Raw genomic sequence first — 6,511 nt, forward strand, 5'->3', positions numbered from 1 at the left:
TGAAGCTGTGCTCACAGCCGCCCCTTCCCCCAGCTGATCTGTCCCAGGGAGATGGGAGTTTTATCTATAAGCCTGTGGCTGGTGCTGCTGCCTTTCTTTCAGAGATGCCCTGTCCAGTGAGAAGGAATCTAGAGTGGCAGTCTGGTTATAGCAGATTTGCTGAGCTGCAGTGGGCTCCACCCAGTTCAAACTTCCAGGCGGCTTTGTTTACACTATGAGGGGAAAACCACCTACTCAAGCCTCAGTAATGGCAGACACCCCTCCCCCAACCACTTCAGACTGCTGCGCTGGCAGCGAGAATTTTGAGCCAGCGGATCTTAGCTTGGCTCCACATGGGTGGGATCCACTAAGCTAGACCACTTGGCTCCCTGACTTCAGCCCCCTTTCCAGGGGAGTGAACGGTTCTGTCTCACTGGCATTCCAGGTGCCACTGGGGTATGAAAAAAAACTCCTGCAGGTAGCTTAGTGTCTGCCCAAATGGCCACTCAGTTTTGTGCTTGAAACCCAGGGCTCTGTTGGTATAGGTACCTGAGGGAATCTCCTGATCAGCAGGTTGCAAAGACTGTGGGCCGGAGAGAACTGTTCCTCAAGGCACAGTCCCTCAGGGCTTCCCTTGGCTAGGGGAGGGAGTTCTCCGACCCCTTGTGCTTCTCAGGTCAGGTGATGCCCCATCCTGCTTCGGCTCACCCACTTTGGGCTGCAACCACTGTCTAACCAGTCCCAATGAGATGAGGTGGGTACCTCATTTGGAAATGCAAAAATCACCCACCTTCTGTGTTGATCTTGTTGGGAGCTGCATACCGGAGCTGTTCCTATTTGGCCATCTTCGATCTGGGATCCCGATAATGTGATTATTTTATGTCTTAAGGCAGTCTTATTTGGATTGAATCTGATTTGAGACCTTTGTCTTTCCTTTACCTGGATATTTACGTCTTTTTCCAGGTTTGAAAGGTTTCTGTTAATATTTATTTAGATAAGCTTTCTTTCCCTTTATCTTTCTCTTCTCATTCTTGAACTCCTATAACTTGAAGATTTGCTTTTTGGATGATGCCCAAAACTTTGGAGCTCCAAAATATCTGTTTTGATTATAGTATTATTACTTCACCTTATTACATTTCTCATCCTGGTCACTTATAGTTTCCTTCAGTTTTTTTGTTTCTTTGTATTTTCAGAGGTTCAGTAAGCTTCTTAAAAACAGTGATTGTGAGTTGTCAGGCAGTTCATACATCCATTTCATTAAGGTCACTGACACCTTATGTTGTCCATCTGGTTATGTTATATTTCCCTGATTGTTCTTGATCGCCGTTCTCATGCACTGATCTCTGCACAGTTGAAGTAGGAGGTACTTATTCCAGTCTTCACAGATTGGCTTTGTCTGGGAAAGCTCTGTGGCAGATGTAGGTGGTGCTGGGATGCCAGAAGCAGCCATGATCAGTTCAGGGCTGACAGAAGCCCAGAGCCCAATATGGCAGACACAGCAGTAGGGCAGGCCCGCGGCCCAAGGCAGATGTAAACAGCATAGCACTGGCTTGTGTCAGAAGGCTGGGGCCTCTGAGCGCTGCCTGCCACTGAGGGCTTTCTGGAACCTGAGGCCAACAGAGTCAGCCCAGTGCAGGAGAGTGGGGGGACTAGAGACCAAGTCAACCATGTAAGCTTGAGGGTGGTTTTAGAGGATCTGTCAGTGAGTACCAGCTTGGAACATGGGGCTGTGGGGTTCTGCCCAGTGCTGTGGTCGGCCTGGTGTTAGCATCCATGGCCAAGTCGTGTGCTCACTTCCCTCTTTTTCCCCCAGGAAAATGGTACCTCTCTCTGTGTTGCTGCCTAGGGTTTGGGGAGGAGTAATGTGCGTAATGAAAAACTGTCCTTCCTACCCTCTTCAATGAGTCTTTTTTAAAAATTATTATTATTATTGTGCTACAACCAAGTACTATGGCTTTTCACCTGGTTTCCTTAGCTCTTATGAGGATATTTTACTACATAGATAGTTGTTCAAATTGATGTATAAGACTTATCTACTGTGTGCCAAATACTGAACATACCCTCCTTCCACAGACTTTTCTATTAGTTAATAAAGCTGTCAAATGCAATAAATAGAATAAGTTATCACATGTANTTTTTAGATGAATTGAGGGTGCTATTCCCTTGGATTGTAAAGGAGCAGTTTTGGAAGGGCAGTGAAGCAAGGAATGGTAGGCATGTTGAGATTGACCTGCCTGTGGGGTGCGAGGTATATAGGGAGATATATTGAACAGTTGGCTTTATACATATGTATGTTTAGAGTTTAGAAGATATCTTTGGGCTGAGATATAGTTTGAAAAACATTTTCTTTTAAATAATAACTGATTAGTCATGGGTGACAAGGGAGTAGTTTAATGGAAGGAGAGTGGATAATGTGAAAAATGAAAAGACTTATAGATATAGCTTATGGAACACCATCATTAAGGGATGGAATAAAGAAAGAAGAGGTGTTAGGCTAGGCAGTACTTGTCAGAGAGTGGGCTGTTTGAACTTGAAAGCCAAATAGTTGGGATATTTTTAAGTGGCAGGAGACAAGAGGACAGCATTGGGTAGAAGAAGCTTATATAGCCACATGTGAGTGTTTTGTTTATTTGTTTTTGTCCTCAGAGGTAGAAGAGCACTAATCTGAAAGAAAAATTAATGGGGCAGGAGTGGGTGGAATAGTAACCACCTCCTTTCTCTTGAGGAACATGCTGTTGGAGGAGCTGTCTTTCATGAGAAGGCTGTATAAGTGATGTGCTGGGGAGGAAAAGGTTTCATGCAAGGCAAGGAAATATCTGCATGTCTTTGAAGAGGCTAAGAATCCCCATAGTAAGGGGATTCCCAGGGCATGTTGGAAAGGGTTTGGGGGGGAACAGTGAAAGAATGATTTAGAAAGAGCAAAGTATGAGGGTGATTTTTTGGAGGAGTTCAGTGTCTAGAGAAGCAGAATACTCTGCTCTAAGCCTGTTCTGATTTAGAGAGATTTCCTTAGTCATCAGACTTGATCCTGGGAAAACTAGTCAAATAGAGACCTTGTGATGTTCAACTCACACAGCTTAGCTCTGTATCTACTCACCAAGACTTCTTAGAGACTTACTTCTATTGTCTGAACTTTAATACAGACATAACTTGTTTTTTCAAATTTAAGTTAGCATTTTGTTTTATAAGAGCACTATATGCTCATTATAAAAATTCAGGCTGGGGCTGTGAGCTACTGGGAGGCTGAGGCAGGAGAATGGCGTAAACCCGGGAGGCGGAGCTTGCAGTGAGCTGAGATCCAGCCACTGTACTCCAGCCTGGGCGACAGAGCGAGACTCCGTCTCAAAAAAAAAAAAAAAAAAAAAAATTCAGGCTGGACACGGTGGCTTACGCCTGTAATCCCAGCACTTTGGGAGACCGAGGTGGGCAGATCACCTGAGGTTAGTCAGGAGTTCGAGACCAGCCCGACCAACGTGGAGAAACCTCATCTCTACTAAAAATACAAAATTAGCTGGGCATGGTGGCACATGCCTATAATCCCAGCTACTCGGGAGGCTGAGGCAGGAGAATCACTTGAACCCGGGAGGCAGAGGTGTGGTGTGCCGAGATCACGCCATTGAACTCCACCATGGGTAACAAGAGCAAAACTCCATCTCAAAAAAAAATAAAAATAAAAAATTCGAACACTATGAAAAGAATAAAAATCTTTGAGGATCCTAATCATCCTAGCATCAAAAAAGCAATTATTATTAACATTTTAGGATGTCCTCATTTCTTATTGACTTTACACATACACAATTTTATATACTCACACATAAATGTACAGATATAATAGTGCATATCTATAGGCACATATGATGTAATGTACATATTTATACATATTTATGCATATAGATATTTTGCCCAACAGGTATAATGTGACATAGTCTTGTGAACTGTTTTCCCCCTCAAATTAACTAACAGACCCTTGTGGCAGTTTTTCTAGGTCTGTGATTTACATCATCATTTTCAGTAGCTACAGAATATTTTATTTTATGGTTATGCAGTAATCTCTATAATTATCCTTCTATTATTGAATTTTAAAAATTGTTTCCAGTTTTATATTGTAACTGATTTTAGAGTTATTTGTAAAAGCATAGTCTTTCTTTTGAAGTAAATTATTTCATATTTAAGAAAGAAATTAATTTATTCAATGTTGGGTTAAAAGTCTTGGATTTCATGACAGATGCTATCTGAGTAGGCCATGTCACTTCTCTGTCTTCAGTTTCCTTATCTGTAAAATTATCTATTAATTTAGAATAACCAGTCCCTCAATTCCTTTCAGCGTTGACACTTATGTGGACTTGCCTGTTTCTCTCTGTTGATGACTACTTCTAGAGAGGTAATTAAACATATTTGCACAAAGGCCTTAGAATCAAATCAATTTAGGGTTGAACCATGGTTCTACAACTGGATGTATGACACGATCAAGTTTGTTTAACATCTCATCTCTGAGCCTCAATTTCCTCCTATGTAAAAAGGGAATGCTCATCCCTGCCTTAAAAGACTGTGGCAAGGTATCATATACAATTTTCTTAGCACGATGCTTTCCACATAGTAAGTACTATTGTTTGTATTCTTGTATATTCCTTCCGTCATGATCAAATCATCTAACTTAGTTCAGTTTCCTCTTTTCTTTTTTTTTTTTTTGGCTGTATTTTGGGTTGGATTTAATCCAACAGTCATACTCATACTGAATGCAAACAAGTATTCTAATGCTCTAAATAGGAAAAAACCTAAAGAAGATATATTTCTTTGATGGCATACAGATTTATTTAAGCACATGCTGAAACAGTAGATTTAACAATTTTGGCTTTCTAGTTCTGTTGTAAAATCAAAAATCATTCACTGATCATTTGGCAGTTCATATCTACGTACAACAGCAGCCTTGGAGAGAAGTGTCTCTTCATTTGTCAGTTTTATCCTTTTGGATTCAGATTAGCCAATATTTTCATTCAGGAAAAATAGATTATAAATGATGGCTCTACCATTTTTGCAAATTCTTGTCAACCTAACGAGGCTTAATTTCATTTCCTAGCATTCACCTTGCAACACAGAAAATCCTCAAGCCTGGGTAATCCTGATGAGAAAATCTTAGCCTTGCTTTGATAAAGCACCTGTGAAATTGGACTGGATTAAAGAATGGTATTGCTACTTCTTTCAAAAACTTTTTTAAAGTGCTATTTTTACATACTCTTAATACCAATGCCTTTTATTCATTGGGTTTCAGAGTGTTTTAAATATTTTCTGTGAGGCTATAGAATGTTATTTATTTTTGAAAAGTATATCTCTTATCACACACAGTGAACTCACTGACCCCCTCCCTACCTTGGTAGTGTTTCTTTCTGAAAATGCTATTATCTGGTTGAATATTACACACATATGTTTTAAATAGTGATTTCTTTTGAGTCTCTTATAGATGAATATCAGGTGGAAAGAAACAAAGCTACTCAAGTGAGAACAACCAAAGTCTATTTATTCAGAATTTGCTGTAGCTAAGGAGTCATCCATCATCACTTGCATTTGGTGTTTGGCAGACCCTCAAAGGCAGGCAGATGAATGAGAATGTTTTATAGTGGAAAAAAGTGAAAGCTGTAGGTGTACCTTGATTGGATTCTGTTGGCATGGGGAAGCTTTAGGAGTTAATACAAATTCAGAGGCTTGTTAACCAGAAACGAAGCTATTTTGTTATTGACTTCATGGCCAGTATTATCCCTGTTATCAAGATCTTCTTGTGAATTGTCATTTTATTGTTATACTTACCAAATAATTTTTTGCATTTAGATGACTTTGGGAAGCTTTTACATCTGAGGTAGTATTCCCCCTGTGATCTTCCTTTACAGTGGTAACTTACTAAGGGGATACAAATTGGTTTAATCAAATAGGAAGATTAAAGGGGTAAATAACATATATATTTCAAAGCTAGATATAAATCTGTTGGATTATCCATTCTTTAAGATTACCTTCTTCCCTTTGTTATATACATAAATAAGTAAAAGCAGTCTAGGGGAATCAGGAAAATGACAAGACCATCAATTAACGAGTGTCATCTATGCACTGGGCACTGTGCTGGATGCCTTTCATATACCAACTTGTACATTACTCTTTTCATGTTTCAAAATTGAACAGCCAGAGTTAACACCACTGTTCGAATCTAAGGAATTTTTAGAAATTGATCACCCGGGGCGGAGCAAGATGGCCGAATAGGAACAGCTCCAGTCTCCAACTCCCAGCGCGAGCGACACAGAAGACCGGTGATTTCTGCATTTTCAACTGAGGTACTGGGGTCATCTCACTAGGGAGTGCCGGACAATCGGTGCTGGTCAGCTGCTGCAGCCTGACTAGCGAGAGCTGAAGCAGGGCGAGGCATCACCTCACCTGGAAGCGCAAGGGGGAAGGGGATCCGTTTTCCTAGCCAGGGGAACTGAGACACACAACACCTGGAAAATCGGGTAACTCCCACCCCAATACTGCGCTGTAAGCATACAGGCAC

This window comes from Rhinopithecus bieti, unplaced genomic scaffold, assembly GCF_001698545.2.
Source record: "Rhinopithecus bieti isolate Rb0 unplaced genomic scaffold, ASM169854v2 scaffold_38878, whole genome shotgun sequence".
Classification (NCBI taxonomy): Eukaryota; Metazoa; Chordata; class Mammalia; order Primates; family Cercopithecidae; genus Rhinopithecus; species Rhinopithecus bieti.